Genomic DNA, 12,364 nt, shown 5'->3' with positions numbered 1-12,364 from the left:
CTCAGACTGAGCCAAAATGTCACCTATCCATGTTCTCCAGGGATGCTCCCTGACCTGCTGAGTTACTCCAGCACGTTGTGTCTTTCCCAGGTAAATCACCATCCGCAGTTCCTTCTTTCTACAGTGCAGCACAGCAGTAGGCCCTTCCGTCCAGAATATCTGTGCCAAACATGATGCCAAGACCAACTCTTATCTGCTGGTACACAATCCATATTTCTCCATTCCCTGCCAATTTATGTGACGATACAGAGGTGTCTTCAATCCCACTATCGTGCCTGCCCCTACCACCCTCTAGCAGTGCATTCCAGGCCTTCTGTGTGGAAAATTTGCCTCACACATCTCCTTTAAACATTGTCCCTCTCACCTGAAAACTATGCCCTCTCGTATTTGTACACAATTTGTACATAAATGCAGGCAAAAATGGAAATTCATTGTTCCTAGGTGCATGTGACAATAAAATGCTATTTGATATTTCCATTATGGGAAAAAGATTCAGACTCCTCTCTTAACTTTTAATACTTCTACCAGGTCTCCCACAATCTGGCGTTCCAGAGCAAATCTGGAGAAGGGTCTCGACCCAAAACGTTACCCATTCCTTCTCACCAGAGATGCTGCCTGAACCGCTGAGTTACTCTAGCATTTAGTGTCTATCTTCAGTGCAAACCGGCATCTGCAGATTCTTCCTGCACAAGTCTGTCAAACCTCTCCCTGATATCCCAAAATCCAGCTATCCTTCTGGTAAATAGAAGACAGCATGGAAACAGGCCCTTCGGCCCACCAAGTCCACTCTGACCATCGATCAGCCATTCACACTAGTTCCATGTTATCCACTTTCTCCCTTCACACTGGGCGCAATTGTAGGTGTTGGTGATAATTACACCTAGGATCTCAAAGCCTTCGATCATTTCTACTTTGGAACCATTGATACTGACTAGGACATGAATTCCCCCTTGCTGCATAGTCAGTACTTAATTCCTTTGTCTTGCTGACATTGAGGGAGAGGTCATTGTCTTGGCACTTTGTTCCACAGCTCTCTATCTTCTTCCTGTACTTGCCATTGTTCAAGATCGGTCAACTATGGTGGCGTCATCTGCAAACGTTAGTTTAGTTTATTATTGTCACGTGTACCGAGGTACAGTGAAAAGCTTTTTTGTTGCATGCTACCAGTCAGTGAAAAGACAATACAGGATTGCAATCAAGTCAACTGCAGACAAAGGATAAAGGGTACAATAGTTAAGGGCCTGTCCCACGAGCATGCGACCTGCATGCGGCAAGCGCGACCAAACCGGAAGCGGGGGCCATGCGGGGGCCGCGCGGAGGTCGAGTGAATGACGTGAAGTTCGAGCGAAGTCCGCGGGAAGTTTGCGCATGACGTACGGCGTCCAGACGCTGCGTATGCCCGTCGAGGCGGTGCGTACGGCGTCGATGCGGCTGCGGGCCGGCAGGCCGTTGCCGCACGGAATTTTTGAACACCGTCAGTTTTTCGGAGCCCCGCGCGATGTCGGGACCAGCTCCGCATAACTCCATATGGCTCCAGCGTTCGAAGTGGGACCGGCCCCGCGAGGCCGTACGCTCAAGCGACCACGTTAGGTCGCGCTTGCCGCATGGAGTCGCATGCTGGTGGGACAGATAAAGTCTAGTAAAGTGTGATTAAAGATTGTTTGATGGTCTCCAATGAGGTAGATGGAAGGTCTGGACCGCTCTGTAGCTGGCAAGAGAATAGTTCAGTTGCCTGATAACAGCTGGGAAGAATCTGTCTCTGAATCTGAAAGATTACATTTTCAAACTTCTGTAGTTGATGGGAGAGGGGAGAAGAGGGAGTGACCAGGGTGAGACTGGTCCTTGATTGTGGTGGTGGTCATTCTGAGGCAGCGTGGTGTAGATGGAGTCAATGGAAGGGAGGTTGGTTTGTGTGATGGACTTTTGTATAGACCTCGTGAAGAATTTGGCCACACATTTGTGAGTGTAAAGGCAGTATAGTAAGGGCCTTTGGACCATTTCCCCCCACATCTTTGCTATCCATATACCTGTCCAATAAGCGTTGTAATTGTAGCTGCCTCTGCCACTCCTCTGGCAGCTTGTTCCATACACCCGGCACGGCTGGCTCAGCGGTAGAGTTGCTGTCTTACAGCGGCAGGGACACCGGTTCAATCCTGACTACGGGGTGCTGTCCGTATGGAGTTTGTACTTCTTCCTGTGACCTGTGTGGGTTTTCTCCAGGTGCTCCGGGCCCCTCCTAAGACAGGTTTGTAGGTTAATTGGCTTTGGTAAAAATTGTAAATTGTCCCTAGTATGTGTGTACATGGTGATCACTGGTCGGCGCGGACTCGGTGGGCTGAAGGGCCCGTCTCCACGCTGTATCTCTAAACTAAACCCACAACTCTGTGACTTCCCCCTTCTATCTCTCCCCTCTCACCTTAAACCTACGCCCTCTAGTTTTGGAATCTCCACCCTGGGAAAAGACTGCGAGCGTTCACTTTATTCAACACACTGTGCTGAATTAACTCTCCCACGGTTGCGACGACGTGAAATGTCTCCGGAGTTGAAGGGATAAGATTATGAAAGGAACTGACAGGAGAAAACGTTTGTGACAATCATCGTGTGCGGAGCCAGGAACAGAATTACTCTTCCACGTTGATTGTCTTTTGTCCGGTGCGGACAAAGAGGAGAGGATGAATGGTGATAATACTCCAGAGACCTTGGTAGCTAAACGCTTTTGAAGCTTGCAATACGCGGCACCTGAAAAGGAGGAGCCAAGGCTTGTTTTTTTTTTTGTTTAGTCGAGTGATATAACGGAAGTGCAGATCGACACAGTTTTAAACCAGAATTAGTCAGTGTTACCCACGGAGGAAGTGGAAAGCACGCTGGTAATGGTGTGCTTCCTGGGGCAAGGTCCAGGAGAGCCCCAAGAACAACATCTCCAGGTATCGGGGGCGGCACGGCGGCAAAGCGATGGAGTTGCTGCCTCACAGCTCTAGAGACCCAGGTTCGATCCTGACTACTGGTGCCGTCTGTACAGAGTTTGTACTTTCTCCCCGTGACCCGCGTGGGTATTCTCCGAGTGCTCCAAAGACGTGCAGGTTTGTAGGTTAATTAGCTTCTGTAAATGATTCCTCCTGTGTAGGATGGTGCTAGTGAGTGGGGTGATCGCTGGTCGGCACGGACACGGTGGGCCGAAGGGCCTGTTCCCACGTTGTATCTCTAAAGTATAAAGATTAGACTTGACGCCAATGAGCTTGCCGGGTTCATCTCTAGTCGAGTTGACATCCCTCCAAGATTGACATTGGTGCCTTCTTCTAACTGCATCTCCAACTTCCATCTCTGACATATCTCTGTCCCATCGCCAATCCTCTACTTCACCCATTGACGGGTTGTGTTTCTGGTCAGTTCCCTCCTAACTTTGTACACAGAGAGTGGTGGGGACATGGAATAAATGGCCAGAGGAGTAGTTGTGGCAGGTAGTATCGCAGCTTTTAATAGACATTTAGACAGGTAAATGGTAAGGACAGGTTTGGAGGGATATGGGCCAAACACAGGCACGTGGGACTAGTGGAGATGTTGGTCAGTGTGGGCAAGTTGGGCCATTGTGCCTGTTTCCACATTGTATCACTCTGTGACTCCAAGTACTTCAGCTGGACATCTCCCTGCTTCATCATGTCCATGACTGCGGCCCCATCGTAATGTCACCCACCCAGCCCAGACCGTTCTCCTACCCAGTACCCTGACATGACCCTTGGACCCAACACCTCTGATGTTTTGAACTTACTCTCAGTCCCACCCCAGTATTTCCACTCGGCCACCAAGGGCCCAATTCCCCATCCTCCCCCTGCAATTCAACGCTCGATCACCCCAAGACTCTCCCAACGCTTCCACCTCAGAAGCAATGAGAAGGGAGGTTGATACGTAGACACAATCGAGACAAACTCAAGTCAATACATAGAGGGAAAATACAGAATGCTGAATATAGTATGTGGCATATCAGTTCAATAGACAAAGTCCAATGTCCGCAATGGGGTAGAGGTGAATCAGACAGTACCCTAGCTTATGGAAGGACAGTTCAGAAGCTTGGAAACAGAGGGGAAGAAGCTGTTCCGAAGTCTGGTGGTGCGTGCTTTTAAGCTTCTGTACCTTCTGCCGGACAGGAGCGGGGAGAAGAAGGAATGGGCTGCATTAGATTGCCAGAGACTCAGGATTGATCTTGTCTATGGGTGCTGTCCATAAGGAGTTTGTACGTTCTCCCTGTGACCTTGTGTGTGTTTTTCCGGGTGCTCCGGTTTCCTCCCACAATCCAAAGACGTGCAGGCTTCTGCAAATGTAAAATTATCCCTAGTACGCAGGATTGTGCTAATGTACGGGGTGATCGCTCTTCAACATGGACTCAGTGGGGTGATGGGCCTGTTTCCACACTGTACCTCCAAAGTCGAATGTCTAAAGAATGAGGAAGAAGGAATTATTGTATTTACATAAGGTATATCTGATCTGTTTGGAGAGCATGTAAAACAAAGCTTTCCACTGTGACTATAATAAATCTAAACGTAAACCTAGATAGTGCTTTGATGAGAGGGAGAGAGGGGGTGGGAGATTGCAACCTTCACGTGGTCCGCGCTGTTTCGACGAATGCAATCAACCCGGCGTGCACAATCAAACAAGATCAAATAGAACAAGTTGTCCTACAACTTTAGGCTGTGCACGCCATACGCAAGAAGAAGAAGAAGCGGGAGAGAGGAATGGTCAAATGGCAGCGACCCAGAAGCAATGTCTACCACCTTTAAGCCTGGGTCATTCACGATATACCAGGACAGCAAGGAGAGCTGAGGAATTGTTTCCAAATTTAAGCATATTATCAATGAAAATTGCTCTCAAGAAAGTACAGAATAAGGAGACTTAAATATAGTCATATTCGATGTGGAGACACAAGAAACTGCAGATGCAGGAAAAACATAGGACAGTAGGATCTTCAGTTCACAATGTTCATGCTGAACATGATGCCAAGATGAACTCGTCTCCTCTGCGTGCACTTAATCCATATCCCTCCATTCCTTGCACGTCCGTGTGACTGTCCACCCTATCTGTGCCTTTCATAATTTTATATCAGATCTCCCCTCAACCTCTGGAGCTCCAGAGAAAACAATCCAGATCTTCCCAACCTCTCTCTGTAGCTGATGCCGACTAATCCAGGCAGCATTCTGGTAAACTACTTCAGCCCGCACCTTTGCAAGAGACAAAGTGCTGGAGGAATTCCACGGGTCAGGCAGCCTCTGGGGAGGGGAGTGGACAGGCCACGTTTCGTGTCAGACTGAAGAAGGATCCCGACCTGTCATCTCCCTCCACAGTTGCTTCCTGAGGCGTTGAGTTCCCCCAGAACTCTGTGCTAATATCGATTTCAAAGGCTGCCTTTGTTATTTACTTGGAAACGGAGCATTTTTCCATTTGGTTTGAGAACTTCCCAATTGCTTGTTCAGTGCTTTGTTCTGAAGGAGAGCATGAGTCGTGTTGGAAGATAAAGTGCAATTACAGCGGGTTCTTTGAAGCAGCGACGTAAATCTGTGTTGACTCGTTACTGCTGCACCTTCTGCTGGTGTTGCTCACGTCTCTGCCTCCGTCAGGCCTGTCACAGCCGACACTAACGGCGGCACGGTGGCGCAGCGGTAGAGTGCTGCCTCACTGCGCCAGGGACCCGGGTTCGATCCTGGCTACGGGTGCTGTCTGTACGGAGTTTGTACCTGGGTTTTCCCCGAGATCTTCAGTTTCCTCCCACACTCCAAAGACGTACAGATTTGTAGGTCAATTGGCTTGATATAATTGTCAAAACAAATTGTCCCTAGTGTGTGTAGGATAGTGTTAATGTGCGGGGATCGCTGGTCGATGCGGACTCGGTGGGCCGAAGAGCCTGTTTCCATGCTGTATCTCTGAACTAAACAAAACTAAGCTAACATGAGCACTCGCAGATCGGACTATACGCGCGCTTATCGTGTCCTCGACCACTCACTCAAATACCAAGACAGAGCAATGGGAAGGCTATGAATCACACCCCTTGAAAATATTTCCCAGGATGGAAAAATCAAGTACTAGTCAGAGGGGCAACACTTAACAGAGGTGTGTGGAGCAACTTTTTTTACATGTAGAGTGGCAATACCTGGAACGAGCTGCCAGGGGTAGTGGTTGAGGCAGATATGATAGTGGTGTTTAAGAGACTTTTGTATAGGTGCATGGATATGCAGGAATGGAGAGATATGGATTATGCGCAGGTAGATAAGAGATGGTCATGGCATCATGTTCGGCACAGACATTGTGGGCTAAAGGGTCTGTTCTTGCACTGTCCAGTCCTATGGTCAATGTTCTATGCTTAAAATCATATATACCGAAGTAAGGAATTGCAGAGGATAGTTTACAAAAGAAGACACAAAGTGCTGGAGTAACTCAACGGGTCGGGTAGCATCTCTGGGGACCATGGATAGGTGACATTTTGGGTCGGGACCCTTTCTCAGACCGATTGAAAGTGGTAGAAGAAAGCTTGGGAGGGGGGAAGAAAGAAGAGAGGGGCGGGACAACGCCTAATACAGACTGATACAAATGATATTCATCTGGCAGTATCATCAAAGACCCACACCATCCTGGCCACACACTCATCTCCCTGCTACCTTCAGGTAGAAGGTACAGGAGCCTGAAGACTGCAACAACCAGGTTCAGGAATAGCTACTTCCCCTCAGCCATCAGGCTATTAAACCTGGCTCGGACAAAACTCTGATTATTAACAACCACTTTCTGTTATTTGCACTTCACCAGTTTATTTATTTATGTGTGTATATATTTATATCATGGTATATGGACACATTTATCTGTTTTGTAGTAAATGCCTACTATTTTCTGTGTGCTTAAGCAAAGCAAGAATTTCATTAGGACACATGAAATAACTCACTTGAACTTGAACTTGAACTTATTCATGACCTGAGTTTGTTGTAACATGATTTTTGGACAAAATGGGTTGGGGAGTGAGCAAGAACCTCACCACTAAAGCCAGGTAGAGAGTAAAGAAAAGGCACAAAGTGCTGGAGTAACTCAGCGAGTTGGGCAGTATCTCTGGAGAACGTGGATGTGTCGTTTCGGGACCCCCCTTCAGTCTGGTTGTAGTAGGGGGAAGAAAGCTTGAAGAGAGGTGGAGGGGCGGGACAAAGCCTGGCAAGTGATAGGTGGATACGGGTGAGGGGGTGGGCAGCTGGGACAAGTGGTAGTGTTGTGATAATAGTAGATCCACAAAACAATAAGTAGGTCAAAAACAGGAGATGGAGGAGAAACCAAATCATCTTGGTTGGAGGACAAGAAACTGGAGGTTCTGCAAACTCGAGCAAAAAAAAACCCCAAAGTGTCTGAAGAAGGGTCCTGACCCCGAAACGTCAACTGTCCATTTCTTCCACAGGTGCTGCCTGAACCGCTGAGTCCCTGCAGAATTCTGTGTCTATATCGTTTTCAAAGCCGGCCTTTGTTCTTGACTTGGCAACTGAGCATTTTTCCATTTGGTTAAAAAAAATCCCAATTGCTTGTTCAGTACTTTGTTCTGAAGGAGAGCATGAGTCGTGTTGGAAGATGCAGTGCAGGTCCAGCGGCTTCTTTGAAGCAGCGATGTAAATCTGTGCTGACTCGTTACTGCTGCACTTTCTGCTGGTCTTGCGCACGTCTCTGCCTACGTCAGGTCTGTCACAGCCCACACTAACCTAACGTAAGAACTCACAGATCCCACCCTCTTCCACCGTAGCCCCAGAGAACGTGCAAACTCCACACACACAGCACCCGAGGTCTCTGGCACCGTGAGGCAGCAGCTCTACCCGCTGCGCCACTGGAGTCTTCTTGCCAGTTGGTCTTCCAAGTGCCAGTTGTTCAGTTTAGTTTAGTGTCACTGGTACCGAAGGACAGTGAGAAACTTTTGTTGTGTGCTATCCAGTCAGCGGAAAGACTACACATGACTACAAACGAGCCATCCACAGTGTACAGATATATGATAAAGGGAATAACGTTTAGTACAAGATAAAGCCCAGTAAGTTCCGATCTAATGTGTTTAAGAAGGAACTGCAGATGCTGGAAAATCGAAGGTGCACAAAAATGCTGGAGAAACTCAGCGGGTGCAGCAGTATTTCTATGGAGCGAAGGAAATAGGCAACGTTTCGGCCCGAAACGTTGCCTATTTCCTTCGCTCCATAGAAATGCTGCTGCACCCGCTAAGGTCCGATCTAAGATAGTCCGTGGGTCTCCAATGAGAAAGATGGCAGGTCAAGACCACTCTCTAGTTGATGAAGGGATGGTTCCGTTGCTGGAGATCAGCTGGGCAGAACGCACACCTGAATCTGGAGGTGTGCCTTTCCGCACTTCTGTACCTCTTGCCTGATGGGGGTGTGGAGGAGAGGGAGTGACTGGGGTGAGACTGGTCCTTGATTATGCTGCTGGCCTTCCCGAGGCGGCCTGAAGTGTAGCTGGAGTCAATGGAAGGGTTGGTGGTCTGAGTGATGGTCTGGGCTGCGTTCACAATTCTCTGCAATTTCTTGCTGCCTTGGATGGAGCTGTTCCCAGACCATGCTGCGATGCTTTTTATGGCGTATCTGTAGGAGTTGGTGAGAGTTGTAGAGGACATGCCAAACATCCTAGGCCTTCTCAGAAAGTAGAGGCATTGATGTGCTTTCTTGGCCATTGCTTAGTTATGGCTGGTCCAGGACAAGTCGCAGGTGATATTTACTCCGAGGAACTTGAAGCTTTCAACCATTTCTGTTTCGGCGCCGTCAATGTGCGGGTATGTAATAATAATAATAATGGATGGGATTTATATAGCGCCTTTCTAATACTCAAGGCGCTTTACATCGCATTATTCATTCACTCCTCAGTCACACTCGGTGGTGGTAAGCTACTTCTGTAGCCACAGCTGCCCTGGGGCAGACTGATGGAAGCGTGGCTGCCAATCTGCGCCTACGGCCCCTCCGACCCACCAATCACTCACACACATTCACACACAGGCAAAGGTGGGTGAAGTGTCTTGCCCAAGGACACAACGACAGTATGCACTCCAAGCGGGATTCGAACCGGCTACCTTCCGGTTGCCAGCCGAACACTTAGCCCATTGTGCCACCCGTTCTGTTTCCTGAAGTCGATCACAAGATCCTTTGTGGACCTCATCCCACCAAAGCAAAATGATATCCCTGCCCCCATCCCAACCATAATAGCATTGTATTCAGTGAGGCATTAGTGAATCTGGTGGTGACCTTAAAACCATCACTGCCTTTTTTAATCTACTGCTTCCTACCAGAGCCTGGTTTAGGTTTAGATTTCTAATTGTCACGTGGTACTGAGGAACAGTGAAAAGCTTTGTTTTGCTTGCTATCCTAACAAATCAGATATACCATCCATAAGAAACCTTGTGTTATTAAAGTTAATTATGTCAATGGGGAAAAGAGGTGTTAGGGGTTCTGTGCATAGAAAGGAACTGCAGATGCTGGTTTAGACCAAAGATAGACATAAAAAGCTGGAGTAACTCAGCGGGTCTGAGAGAAAATGAATAGGGTCATTCTTCAGACTGAAGAAGGGTCTCGACCCGAAACATCACCTATTCCTTTTCTCCAGAGATGCTGTCTGACCCATTGAATTACTCCAGCTTTTTGTGTCTATCGTTGGTGTTAGAGGCTGGTGAGTTTCAGACGCACAATCACAAAGTTAGGTTTAGGTTTAGATTTATTATTGTCACGTGGTACTGAGGAACAGGGAACATCTTTGTCTTGCATGCTCTCTAATCAATTCAGATAATACCATGTATAACTACAATCAAGTCAAACTCAAGTACAATAGGTAGTGCACAGGGGAAGATACCGAGTGCAGAATATAGTTCTCAGCATTGTGGTGCATCGGTTCCAAAGACAAAGTCTGTCAGATGAAATTTGTCTTAAGGTTTCTGAGCATCCTAGCAGCATTCCCCTCTTAGCCTCCCTCAGTAGTCAATGTGGCTGGAGAAGGGTCCCGACCTGAAGCGTCACCTGTCCATGTTTTCCAGAGATGCTGCCTGGCCCGCCGAGTTACTCCAGCAGTTTGTGTCCTTCTGTGGCCAGTGTGTCTGTCGTGTGATTAAAATGTTTCCAAATGCTCCGTTTTTAATGTGAGCTGGAAGAATTATTCATACAATCCAATTAAAACCAGTGGTCCTCAAGGTGATCTTTGGATGGCACAACTGTGCAGCTGGTAGAACCGCTGCCTCACAGCTCCAGGGACCCGGGTTCGCTCCTGACCTCGGGTGCTGTCTGTGTGTGTGTGTGTGTGTGGAGTTTGCACGTTCTCCCTGTCACCTCGTGGGTTTCCTCCGGGTGCTCCGGTTTCCTCCCACATCCCAAAGACGTGCGGGTTTGTAGGTTTATTGGGAGCTTTCTAAAATTGCCCCTGGTGTGTAGGGAGTGGATGCGAAAGTGGAATTGCTTAGAGCTATGTGAACAGGTGATTGATTGGTCAGCATGGCTGAGACAAAGGGCCTACTTCCATGCTGAATCTCGAAACTAAACTGAAGAAAGTTGCTCCAACGTAAAGAAGGGTCCCAACAGTGGCACGTTGCATGAAGCAATACATCACAGTGTCATAGAGTCACACAGCACGGAAAAAAACCCCAAGGCTCAACTCATCCATGCTGACCAAGACGCCTATCTGAGCGATTCCCATCCACCTACGTTTGGCTAAAACTTTCTTATCAATATACCTGTCCAAATGTTTTTTAAATGTTATTGTATCTCCCTCAACTACCTCCTCTGGCAACTCATTCCATACACCCAACACCCTCTCCCTTTAAACCTCTGCTCTCTGAATCCTGATTAACCTACCCGATCTATTCACCCTATCTATTCCCCTCATGATTTTATACATCTCTATGGATTCTCCCCTCAACCGCCTGCACTCCAAGGAATACAGTCCTCGCTTGCCCAAACTCTTCCTATAAGCTAAGTCCCTCGAGTCCTGCCAACATAAATCTTCTATGCACTTTTTCAACTTAATGACATCTTTCCTATTCCAGGATGACCAAAGGTACACACCGTACCAACAAACGTGGCCTCACCAACATCTTGTCCAAATGTAACATAATGTCCCAACTTCTATACTCAATTGGGTAGGAAGGAACTGCAGGTGCTGGTTTAATGCGAAAATAGACACAAAATGCTGGAGTATCTCAACGGGACAGGCGGCATATCTGGAGAGAAGGAATGGGTGATGTTTTGGGACGAGACCCTTAGAAGAAGGGTCTTGACCCGAAACGTTATCCATTCCTTCTCTCCAGAGATGCTGCCTGTCCCGCTGAGTTACTCCAGCATTTTGTGTCTATCTTCTATACTCAATTCTCTGACTGATAAAGGCCAACATGCCAAAAGCCTTCTTCACCACTCTATTTACCTGTGACACCACTTTTGGGAAACTATGTACCTGTACTGCTTGATCCCTCTGCTCGACAGCACTCACTGTGAAGGTGCTGCCCTGGTTTGGCTTCCCAAAATGCCACACCTCACACTTACCTGCTTTAAATTACATTAAGGGCGGCACACTGGCGCAATAGTAGAGTCGCTGCCTTACAGCGCCAGAGACCCGGGTTCGATCCATACTACGGGCGCTCTCTGTATGGAGTTTGTACGTTCTTCCTGTGACCACTTGGATTTCTCTGGGTGCACCGGTTTCTTCCCACATTCCAAAGATGTGCAGGTTTGTAGGTTAATTGGCCTCCGTATATTATAAAATTGTCCTCAGTGTGTGGGACAGAACTAGTGTACGGATGAACGTTAGTCGGCGCAGACTCAGTGGACCGAAGGGCCTGCTTCCACGCTGTGTCTCTACACTAAAGTAAACTAGTTTCCAGCTAGTTTCACTGCTTACATCCATAGATCCCTTGGTTATCACCTCTTCCACAGCCCACAATGGACCAATGGACCATTGTGGGCTCCACCTTTCCTTGGCCATTGGTGCCGGCTCTGATTTGTTCATACCTCCAGTTTCCCTCCCCCCTGACTCTCAGTCTGAAAGAGGGTCTCCAACCGAAACATCACCTATTCCTTTCCTCCAGAGATGCTGCTGGACCCGCTGAGTGACTCAAGCATGATTTTGTGTCTACCTTCGGTCTAAACGATACTAAACTCCATTTGCCATTGCTTGGCCCATCTTGTTTGTTTCTCGTCCTTCTTGTTTTAGCCATCAGTAGGTGAGGTCAGGGAAGAACGTGTCAATATACTTAAGCTCCTGGCCCTGAGAGTGGATTATTTGTTCAAGCCTCTGTGTGTACGCCACTCATTCTGCAGCACTCGTTTAAGCCCAGGGTCGAAGTCTTGAATTAAGAGCAGTGTTGTTCACATGCGTTGCCCATCAC

At 47.9% G+C, this 12,364-nt stretch overlaps 1 protein-coding gene across 5 annotated transcripts in view; it reads left to right on the top strand.

Moving 5' to 3' along the window:
* pde3a (phosphodiesterase 3A) overlaps nucleotides 1–12,364 on the top strand; it is a 340,829-nt gene that overhangs the window by 233,665 nt on the left and 94,800 nt on the right. The gene's annotated exons all lie outside the window — the stretch shown is intronic.

The sequence above is a fragment of the Amblyraja radiata genome, chromosome 21, assembly GCF_010909765.2.
Source record: "Amblyraja radiata isolate CabotCenter1 chromosome 21, sAmbRad1.1.pri, whole genome shotgun sequence".
Taxonomy (NCBI): Eukaryota; Metazoa; Chordata; class Chondrichthyes; order Rajiformes; family Rajidae; genus Amblyraja; species Amblyraja radiata.
Note: the sequence above shows the minus strand (reverse complement) of the source record. Positions and strands in the feature narration are given on the sequence as shown.